Source organism: Macaca mulatta, chromosome 3, assembly GCF_049350105.2.
Source record: "Macaca mulatta isolate MMU2019108-1 chromosome 3, T2T-MMU8v2.0, whole genome shotgun sequence".
Lineage (NCBI taxonomy): Eukaryota > Metazoa > Chordata > Mammalia > Primates > Cercopithecidae > Macaca > Macaca mulatta.
Window position 1 is genome coordinate 13377268 of NC_133408.1, and position 11914 is coordinate 13389181.

At 43.9% G+C, this 11914-nt stretch overlaps 1 pseudogene across 1 annotated transcript; it reads right to left on the reverse strand.

Moving 5' to 3' along the window:
• Positions 1-1389: 1389 nt before the first annotated feature.
• LOC114676818 (peptidyl-prolyl cis-trans isomerase A pseudogene) lies at positions 1390-2152 on the reverse strand (annotated as a pseudogene). Its single transcript, XR_003727890.2, has one exon. The product of XR_003727890.2 is annotated as a peptidyl-prolyl cis-trans isomerase A pseudogene (transcript).
• Between the last annotated feature and the right edge of the window lie 9762 nt (positions 2153-11914).

The following is an 11914-nucleotide window of genomic DNA, read 5'->3' on the forward strand; positions in this document are numbered from 1 at the left end:
AGATTAGGACGTCCACATTTTGTTTTGGGGGACACATTTTAAACCCATAACACTTTTATATCTAACTTGACCTGGCAAACTCTTCTCTCTTTGTGACACCATCTGTTCCTGGTCTTCCGTAGACCCCCCTGAAATCTTTTTCCCTCATTCCTTCTTGGACTTCTCTCCTTCTGTCCATCCTTCTGCCATTAGTGTCTTCTGGGACTTTTCCTAGGCCCCCTCCTTTTCTCTCTTAGCTGGAAAATTCCAACCATCTATGGTTTCAGTCGCCATTTCCAGACTGACTCACACAGAAATGTTCACAAAACATACTCAGCTAAAAGATCCACACTGAAAACTCATCATCTTCATCCCAAACTTGCTTCTGCTGCCGTCTTCCCCATGTCCATGAATGGCACCACCACCCATGAGGTCACTTGCATTGCCTCCACCCGATCACTGAGCTTCCCTCCCCTTCATTCCCCACTGCCAATCAACCGTCAGGGCCTGTCCCTTCTAATCCATTCTAATCCCTTCTAATCCCTCTCCCTATTGCCATAGTCCTAGTTTAGATCATCACTGTCTTGCTCCCAGACTAGGAGAAAAGCTTTCTCATGGTCTCCCTGTCCCAAGCTGTGTGGAAACTCAGATCTTATCTCTCACTTCCATATTAAATACTTCAACTGTCCCTACAACCCTCAGAATAAAGTCCAAGCCCTTGAACTTGACTTACAAGACCCTTTACCATCCGGCCCTGCCTACTTCCCCAGTCTGATCTCTCCATATTCCACCTTCACATGTTAATACTCCAGCCAAACCAAGCCACCGACACTTGGTCTCCCGGTCTTTGCTTATGGTTTTCTGCTCCTGGAATATTATTTCCAGCTCCCCTGGCTGCCCAAATCACTCTTATATTTTATATTCATTTATTCAACAAGCATATCTTGAGTGCCTGCTATGTGTCATGAACTATCCCAGGCACGGAGGACGCAGTAGAAAACAAAACAGAAAAATATCTCACCTCATGAGCTTACATTTTGGTTGAGAGAGACAGACACGAAATATCAGTAAGTAAACACAGGGAGCGCATCAGATAGCGACAGTGCTTTAAAAAAGATAAAACAGGAGGGCAGGGGGTTAATTAACTAAGCAGGGCGTGAGAGTCCTCACTGAGGAGATGGCATTTAAGCTTGGCTTGAATACCACTCCCTCCCGGAAGCCTCCTGGAAATTTTCCAAGACCAGGGCAAGTGTCATCTTTATAAACTTCTATGAAGCTTGTATTCACCCATCACAGCACTTACCACACTTTAAAGGACTTTTGTGTTTACGTGTGTCAACTGTAAACTTTGTGAGGACAGAGACCGAGTCTGTTATTGATTGTATATCGACAGCCCCTTGTAGATATATGTTTCTTTTTTTTTTTTTTTTACTTAGTTTTTATTTCATAATCATAAACTTAACTCTGCAATCCAGCTAGGCATGGGAGAGAACAAGGAAAACATGGAACCCAAAGGGAACTGCAGCGTGAGCACAAAGATTCTAGGATACTGCGAGCAAATGGGGTGGAGGGGTGCTCTCCTGAGCTACAGAAGGAATGGTCTGGTGGTTAAGATAAAACACAAGTCAAACTTATTCGAGTTGTCCACAGTCAGCAATGGTGATCTTCTTGCTGGTCTTGCCATTCCTGGACCCAAAGCGCTCCATGGCCTCCACAATATTCATGCCTTCTTTCACTTTGCCAAAGACCACATGCTTGCCATCCAACCACTCAGTCTTGGCAGTGCAGATGAAAAACTGGGAACCATTTGTGTTGGGTCCAGCATTTGCCATGGACAAGATGCCAGGACCTGTATGCTTTAGGATGAAGTTCTCATCTTCAAATTTCTCCCCATAGATGGACTTGCCACCAGTGCCATTATGGCGTGTGAAGTCACCACTCTGACACATAAACCCTGGAATAATTCTGTGAAAGCAGGAACCCTTATAACCAAATGCTTTCTCTCCAGTGCTCAGAGCACGAAAATTTTCTGCTGTCTTTGGAACCTTGTCTGCAAACAGCTCGAAGGAGACGCGGCCCAAAGGCTCGCCGTCGACGGCAATGTCGAAGAACACGGTAGGGTTGACCATGGCTAGTAGTACAGGACTTTCCTCGGCGGCAGCGTCTGCAAAGCCGATATATGTTTCTTGAACAACTGAATGCCTTGACAACTTACATTATTTACAAGTTATTTTATATAAAAAAATTTATGTAGTATTTATGGTAATGTCCTGTGTTACAAATCACTTTCTCACCCACTGTCTAGTTTGAGAGATGCAGGTCTTATTGTCACCTTTTAACAGACACTCAGAAGAGTTCAGTTTCTTGCCCAGGGTGTCACAATAAGGGCTAAACCCAGCTCAATCACAGCTCTCACATCTTCAGACCCAGAGTGCTTTCTAGAAAAGCCCCCTGCCTTCCTGCATGTTCTGAGAAAACACAAACCACTAACCTCAGGGTATTAGCCATCCTCAGCCAATTTTCACTGTTCCTCCCTGAGTTATCATATTCTCATCTCCCCAGAAAACTTCCACCAAATGCTAAATCCAACGTGTAAATCCAAAGGTAAAACCTTCTGGAATTCCTTGATGGAGCCATTGCACAGGCTGGCCTGTGTTCTCACACTAGCTTTCAGAACATTTCTTGCCCTCCTGCAAGTCCACATTTAGCAGACTCACTCAGACAGCTACGGAGAGGGTTTTGATTGAATTCCTTTCCTATCTGACACTTTTGAGCTAAGATTGTCTTTTCCATGTGTTAATTTTAAAATGTGGGTTTCATAAAAGCTGCAGGCAGAACAGCAGATGGGAGTCAGTTAGCAATCATTAATATCCTCTATTCATTGCCTGCTCCATTTGACAAAGTGTCACTCCACTTGGGCAACAGGGGCCAAAAAGGGAGCGGGGCACAAAACTTCACTGTTGAAGAAAAGCTCTCCTATGCGGCGAAGAGCTGGCCCCATCAGAGTGCCTGGGTCCTGCAGAATTTGGAGAAGTGAGCCTCAGCTACCCTCCCTGAGCGAGGTGAAGTTTGTTGCAGGAGTAACGGGACAGCTCTTGGTAGTTTTCCACTTGCTACTCATGAGTTCTCACCCTCTTTGGCTCTTTGTCACTTGGTCCCATGAAAACACCCACTGCAGGACGCTTGCTCATGCCACCCACCCACCAAATGGCATGTGGCAAAGAGGGTCAGAAGTTCACACACTCTTCCTCTTTGTTTTCTTGTGTTTCTTTCTGCATAAGCACCTCTCAACAGGCCAAATGGTTGTTGTTGCCACATAGATTTTTGTATTGATGGTTTCCTGCCATCCCCTCGTTCTCAAGAGTGGGTGGGGGAAGAACAGGGGAGAGTTAACTATTTTGATGAAGAGCAGTTTATAGGATGAATAGGCACAGACAGCAGAAGTAAGCCTGGATGCTTTGAAATGAGCTGCTTTGTACTGAAGAGTTTGCTTCTGCCCTGCAATACTTCTTTGCAGCTGAATAGATACTGAAGAGAGTAAACACACTTCTCTCTCTCAAGAAAAAAAAAAAAAAAAAAATGTATTCCCTGGAAGCTGGAAAATTCTCCTATAGGTATAAACATTTAGGAAAACAGTGATAAGCCCCCTAATTCTAAAAACTAGGAATAACCAATTAGGTCATCTGTCCTCATCTCTGTCACTTCTCTCTAAGGCTTGTGGTGTTCAAATTCTGCTACCCTTAACTTTCTAGAAGGAGGGAGAAACACTTCCATTCCTTTCCACTCTTCCAATTCGGATGGTTCAAACATCAGGACTTCTTAAAAAAAAATGACTTTAATCATGATAAAAACATATTACTTGCAACACAGAACAAACAGAAGAGAAAAATATCTTCTGTGATAGTTTTCTCTTTTAGTTTCTGAAAAGTGAGCAAAATTTTTAATTTAAAAAACCCATAAAATTGTCTTAGGACACTCTCGACCCAGATGAGAGAAGACAGTCATTAAAATAAATTACAGAATGGGAAATGGCACCATTACCATTCTCCACTATTTTTTTTAGAAGCATCTTTTGCCAAAAACCTTTTTGACATCTAATAAAAGCAAAATGTTTTAAGTTAGGAGTGGCTTTTCCGAGCGATATCCCTTTGCCTCAATGGTTACTAACCAAAATAAATGAATAAGATAAATCTGAATAAAAGCAAGAACGAAACCAAACTGAATTAACTTCTTCTCAGCCAGAAGTTAATTTTAAAGCATTAAGCTGAACCATCATTCCTGATGATTGTGGAATGAAGTATTTGGAAGTATACGTTTCATCAACAACTGGGAGACATGGAGTGTGGTTAGGAGAATACCTTGGAATTACACAGTGCTGGGTTCAAACCTGAATTGAGTCATTTCCTAGTTGTGTCCTCTTGAGCAAGTTACCTAGCTTATCTAAACCTGAGTTTCTTCATCCATAAACTGGGAATAATAATAACTGTTTCATTCATCACAAGGTCGTGACAAGGATTAAAAGATAATACAAAGTGCTTAGAGATACAAAAGGTGTAGTAGGGTGTCTGGTGCCTTTTAAGAAAAGCTATTATTACCATATGGAATATTCAGAAAAACTACTAACTGCTGCACAATGCACACGACTTTTTCCTCCTGTGTGCAAGGACTTGAAACTAAAGAATAGAGTTTGGGATCTTCCCACATGGAAGCATGTTCATCATGGTCTCAAAACCAGATTGAACAATATTTGGTAAGTCAGTTTACAAAACTTTCACAGTAGCAGGTCACATGGGATGGTTCTCAGGGTCCCGGGAGAGGGACTGGATTGTGTTGTCCTCAAAATTTATATGTTGAAGCCTCAACCCCCACAGTGAGATTGTATTTGGAGACAGGGCATTTAGGAGATAATTAAGGTTAAATGAGGTCAGAAGGGTGGGGCCCTAACCCAATAGAATTGGTTGCCTTATAAGAGGAGGAAGAGAAATTCCTCTCTCTTTCCCTCACTCCCAACTCCCACCCCAGCCCTGCTATATGCACAAACTAAGGAAAAGCCATGTGAGGACATAGCAAGAAGGTGGCCATCTGCAAGCCAGGAAGAGAGCCCTTACTTGGAAGCCAGTCAGCTGACACCTTCACCTTCCTGCCTCCAGAACTGTGAAAAATGCACGTCTGTTGGTTTAGCCACACAATCTATAGTATCTTGTTACGGCAATCTGAGTTGATTAATACAAAAGAAAAGCTATCACCAATTGTACCCCACAACCAAAAATAGAAAACATGCCTTACTGAGCAGAGAATGCTTCCTCTCTAGGATATCCCTGTCCTACTCTTGAGAGTTGGCCAAATGTACATAAAATTGATGGCTTTATCTGATTTTGAAAGAGAAATACATCAAATCCCATTTTTTTTAAGTTAAGTAACTTTGACGGGGAAAAAAAGTTCACCTCCCAATGGAGAGCAAAATTTGTACAGTAGTCTGTTGGGGAATACATTTTGTTGCACAATTCAAACCTGTAGCCAGGATTGAGTAAGAAAGCAACTTCAATGATTTTGGAAGAAACTGCCCTAAAACCGGAAGGCTTAGTTCCCTTCTGAAATACATTTCTACAAGTGGTTCACCAGTTTAAAGAGAGATGCTACCACCAGTTATTGAAGTGATAGTTTCCTCAGGGAAATGGGCACTACCCAAGAGAGACAAAAATGTAGACAGAGAATGAGTAAATCCTCAAGTGAAAGCCCATAACGAAGTAACATTATGTTATAAAGGTATTGATATTTGTTATTGTCTGTTTCTCACACTGAAGAGAGCAAGTGGAGACAGTTTTTCAAAAGGGGAGTAATCATTTGGGTGAAATGCTGCTGAAGTTTGGGTAAACCAGGGACTCAGAACTGGTCATTGGGTTTGACAACAAAGGAGTCACTGGTGACCTTGATGAGTGCACTTTCAGAACAGTGAGGACAGGCCAGGTGCGTGGCTATAAAGGGAAGCACAGCAGTGAGGAGGGAGCAGGGAGGGGCTCAGGCTCAAGGGAGAAGGTTGTTGTGTTGTTAAGATGAAGAGGTTAGAGCTCAGTTGCATAGAGAATGATCCAGAAGAAAGGTACAGTTGGATGTCATGATATAGGAGAGAGAGAAGTGGTTTTCCAGAGTGGCAAGAGGATACGGCCCCAGTGCCCTGGTGAGGTGCTCTCCTCTGCAAGGAGCAGGTCCAGTTCATCCCTGGGAACAGGAAGGAAGGCAGGGCCAAGGGGCAGAGATTCAGTTCTGGGAGAATAAATCAGTTCTCCTCCAATTGCTTCTATTTTCTCACTACAGTCAATGAGAAGCAACATCATCAGATAGGAATGAGGAAGGGAAGGAGTTCTAAGGAGAGATGAGAACATTTGAAACAGCCATCTCAGAGGTAAGAAATTTTCCTACTAGGACCCTTGGTCAGCCTCTGGCCAGCCTAAAAAATGGGCCCTTTGGGTTGGATGTCCATTTTGGGTGCAACCAGCCGAGTCAAGGGTTGGCCTTGGAACATGCATTACAGCCTGTTCGCTCTGCATAACTGCCTAGTTCTCCTTAGCCAGCAAGGGGCTATATGTTGAGTGGGGTAGTTTTCCTAAAATGATCTGTGGCCATAGACCCCTAGAAGGGGCAGAGAGAGGGAGTACCAGTCTGAGAGTAGGCCTGGCCAGATCCACTTAGCATCAGATGACCCTGATTTTTCACATGATAATGAAGTCCAGCAGCTGTATAATATTCAGTGTCCAAGACACAGTGCTGCCAAATCATGCCCTAGTTTTGTTTTTGCTTTTTGAGACAGGATCTCACTCTGTCACCAAGGCTGGAGTGCAGTGGCACAATCTCGGCTCACCGCAACCTCTGCCTTCCCGGTTCAAGCAATTCTCCTACCTCAGCCTCCTGAGTAGCTGGGATTAGAGGCTCCCACCACCACGTCCAGGTATTTTTGTGTTTTTAGTAGAGATAAGGTTTCACCATGTTGCCCAGGCTGGTCTCAAACTCCTGACCTCAAGTGATCCTCCTGCCTCGGCCTCCCAAAGTGCTGGGATTACCAGGCGCAAGCCACGACACGCTGCCTGTGCCCTAGTTTTAAAACTTCATGTACATAACTGTGCACCCTCTATCTGTACTGGAAGGCAATTTCAGTTTCGCTCTACCATCTAGTCAGTTGTTGGTATGTGTCAGGTACTGAGCTAACTAGCTCTTAAAATATATCAACTTAGCCTTAAAACAACCCAGTGGTACTGTTGTTGATCCCATCTTACAAATGAAGCATCTGAAGTTGAGAAATGTGAGGCAGTCTGTCCAAGGACACATAGCTCAACATATCAGTAGGTCTGTCAGACCTCAAAGTCCATACTCTCAACCACTATGTAGACTGAAAATACCTCTGATTCAGTTAGATGTTGGGTTGGACTGCAAGTAACAGATACTCCCAAAATATTAACTTACACAAATGAGGGGCTTTGCTTTTCTCGTGTAAAGGGCTGCCGTGGTAAGCCATTCAGGATTGGTATAGCAGCTGCACAACCCTGTCTACAACTGATGTTTCTTCGAGCTATTTGATTCCCTGCTTAGTTTGTGCCTTCATGCTCACAGTCACCATGTGACTACAAAAGGGCAACTCTACCTCCAGCATTGCATCAGCATTCCAGGGAGAAGAAATGGAACAACAGATGAAAAAAGGTGCATGCCAATTTATTCCCCGATCCCAACATTTTTTTTTTCTGTCTTCTTTTAAAGAGTTTTCCTGGAAGCCCCACACGGTAACATCTGCTTACTTCTCATTAGCCAGAATTGCCAAAGATCTCCCCTGGCTACAAGGAGTCTGAGAAATATGCAATCTTAGCTGAGCTTATTGCCACCCTAAAGAAAATTGACACTCTGCCACCCCTCCCTTTTTTTCCTACAACCCCCTTGACAAAATTGCTGAAGCAATACAGACTTTTTAAGACTACAAGAGCCACGTGATTAATATTCCTGGAATGTTTTCATGAGTATAAAATGCGGTTGTCACAGAGAAGCTTCTACTTACCATCTTAAGGCAAACACCAAACTTCTTCAGAACAACTGATTCCCCCTACAAGGAGAAATATCCAAGGCCTTCATCCACCAGAACAGTCAAATTATTGAAATTTATCAGGACTTGCTCAGTGGCTCATGCCTGTAATCCCAGCACTTAGGGAGGCCAAGGCAGGTGGATCACTTGAGGTCAGGAGTTCAAGACCAGCCTGGCCAACATGGCAAAACCCCATCTCTACTAAAAATACAAAAATTAGCTGGATGCGGTGGTGCGTGCCTATAGTCCCAGCTACTCGGGAGGCTGAGGCAGGAGAATCGCTTGAACCTGGGGTGGGTGGAAGTTGCAGTGAGCCGAGATCATGTCACCGCACTCTGTCCTGGGTGACAAGAGTGAAACTGTCTCAAAAAGAAAAAAAGAAGGCCGGGTGCAGTGGCTCATCCCTGTAATCCCAGGACTTTGGGAGGCCAAGGCGGGTGGATCACCTGAGGTCAGGAGTTCGAGACCAGCCTGGCCAACATGGTGAAACCCTGTCTCTACTAAAAATATAAAATTAGCCGGGCGTGGTGGCAGGTACCTGTAATCCCAGTTACTCAGGAGGCTGAGGCAGCAGAATCGCTTGAACCCAGCAGGCGGAGGTTGCAGTGAACCAAGATCACACCACTGCACTCCGGTCTGGGTGACAGAGCAAGACTCTGTCTCAAGAAAAAAAAAAAAAGAAAAGAAAAAGAAAAAAGACTTTTTTCCAAAGAGCACAGCATGGAAGGGGTGGAGGAAGAGGAGCTTTGCACTAGAGAAGTCTGACGGGCACTATCTCAGCCAGGTCATCAAGGTCAACATCAACAGTGATGAATCTTGTAGGTGATATGTATCCTTGACATGATTTACTGAAAATGACACTTCACGTCTCTGGTCTTCCCATAACTCCATAACCCCAGTGTAATCAAGAGAAAAACATCAGACAAATCTCAACTCCTCATTCTAACAAATAGGTGACCAGTGTTCCTTGGAACTGTCAAGGTCACCAAAGACCAAGAAAGTCTGAGAAACTGTTACAACCAAGAGGAGCCTAAAGAGGCATGATTAAATGTAATGTAGTATCCCCAGTGGGATCCTAGAACAGAAAACAGTACATAAAGGACATTAGGAAAACCTGAAGAAAATACGAATGAAGTGTGGACTTTAGTTAATAATATTGTATCTGGCTCATTAATTGTGACAAATGTACTGTATTTACATAAGTTGTTAAAAACAGGAAACAGTGGACGTGAGGCCTATGGGAACTCTCCGTACTATGCTTGCAATTTTTCTATAAATCGAAAACTGCTTTGAAATTTAAATTTTTATTTTTTATTTTATATTTTTATTCTTTTTTTTAAAAGGCCAGATCATGCCATTAAGTAAGTGACATTCCAGATTGATTACTGTCTGTATTTGCGGGGGAGGCAGTATAGAAAATGGAAAACAAAGCTATTTACAGTTCTCAACATGAGCTGTGTTTCCATAACAAATGTATTTTATAGATAGTTATTCTAATAATAAATACTATATTTTCTTGCCTATATTAGGTCATTATATCATCTTAAGAGTATAGCTTAGTACAACTCTCCATAGGCAGAGGCTCTTCCTTGAGAAGAACCGATATGAGTTCACGAAGAGTCTCCAACTCAGTTTCGCAAGAACATCCTAGAGGAGAATTAACAAAAGGTGTGGGCCTCTTAGTGGCTGTCAAAGGCCACCCAGTTCCATTTCTAACCCCTGCCAGGACCACAGCACTGCCCCAGGTAGTCAAGCATGGTGGTTTCTGATAAAGGTCTGCCTGTGACTTTTCTGTGTTTTTTTTTTTAACTTTCAATTTTTAATTTTTAAATTTTTTATAATTTATTTATTATTACTATTTTTTGGAGACAAGGTCTTCCTCTGTCACCCAGCCTGGAGTACAGTGGCATAATCACAGCTCACGGCAGCCTCCAATTCCTGGGCTCAAGGGATCCTCCCACCTCAGCCTCCCAAGTATCTGGTGCCACAGGCACGTGCCACTACACCCAGTGATTTATCTGTTTTAAAGGTCATGGATCATCACCGTCAAGCAACAAAATGGTTCAGATGAAAAGATGCCATAAAGTAGGTGCGTGAGGTGACGGCCGGAGTTCCCCTAGTTCAATGACTCCCACCTTCGTCAGCCAGGAGTTGGTCCTGATGTATTCCTTATAGACCACTGAGCCAGTCAGATCCAGTACTTCTTCCCCTGTGCTGGCCAGTGGGGTTGATCCAGGCATATGGTGTTTTCCTGGCTTCCAGGTGAGTTTGGCTAAGCGGGGCTTGGCAGGAGATTAAGAGTGGGAAGAAGGGAAAAGCCAGAGGATCTCTCCCCTTCTCTCTCCACCTCACCAGGCATCTCAGCCACTCCTGCAAATCCCACATGACTCCAGTTCTTCCCAGACATGCCCGCCGTGGGTACTGAGTAACCCAGCTCCTGGCTCTGGCAACCTCCCCTCCTTTTGACTCCCAAGCCTAGAAACACAGTGGCTTCCTGCTGATAGCAACTTCTGGGTTCCTCCACTGCCCTTTGTTTGGCCTCTCAGAGTTTTTATCACCCACTGAACCAATTCTTCATAGTAAATGAAACGCCTTTGCAAAATTATGACCGAGACAGGGAAAGAGATCTAACTTAATCAGTTCCATCTTGCTTCTAACCTCCAAGCTGTCCTTGTTCATTCTTGGGTGTAGACTGAACGAACTTTGGGAGAAACTCAGTTTATAGTTTAAAACAAAGATAACAGCGCTTTCTCAAAGCAGACCTCCTCCTTGTGTGGGGACTAGACTGCCTTTGTAGGACTAACCTTAGCCACAAGATTAGAAAATATGGTTTAGGAGTCATGCAGCTGGAGATTACAAGATTCTCACCCTCCCTAAACCACTCCAAAGATCAGTGCTTGAGATATTTTGCAGACCCTGCACTTGTTGGATCAGCTGGCTCCACCCAGATGGATAAACTGGCTCATCTGATCATGTGGCCCCTGCCCAGGAACTGACTCAGTGAAAGACGACAGCTTTGACTCCCTATGATTTCATCTCTGACCAATCAGCACTCCTGGCTCATTGGCCTCCCGCGCCCCAACTCACCAAGTTGTCCTTAAAAGCTCTGCTCCCCGAATGCTTAGAGAGACTGATTTGAGTAATATAAAAACTCTGGTCTCCCGCGTACCCAGCTCTGCGTGAATCACTCTTTCTCTATTGCAATTCTCCTGTCTTAATAAATAGGCTCTGTCTAGGCAGCTGGCAAGGGGAACCCCTTGGGCAGTTACATAAATACCGTCTGTTGGCCAGAGCGGTGGTTCATGCCTGTAACCTCAACACTTTGGGAGGCCGAGGTGGAAGGATCACTTGAGCCCAGGAGTTCAAGACCAGGCTGGGCAACATAGCGAGATTCTCCTTAAAATAAATAAATAAATAAATAAATAAAAATTAGCCACGTTTGGTGGTGCATGTCTGTAATCCCAGCTACTCTGGAGGCTAAGGCAGGAGGAGTGCCTGAACCCAGGACTTTAAGGCTGCAGTGAGCTGTGATGTGCCACTGCACTCCAACCTGGAGGACAGAGGAAGACCCTATCTCTAAATAAATAAATTAAATTACATACCCTCTGTTTTTCCTGAGACAGGGCAGAGTGTTTTTTAATACCCTCTTTTAAAATACTTAAAGTAGATTTCAATTTCCTTGTTAAACCCTGCATGTCTTTTATTATTTATTTATTTATTTATTTATTTATTTTTGAGACAGAGTCTTGCTCTGTCTCCCAGGCTGGAGTGCAATGTCACAATCTCGGCTCACTGCAACCTCCACCTCCTGGGTTCAAGCGATTCTCCTGCCTCAGTCTCCCAAGTAGCTGGGATTACAGGCACCCACCA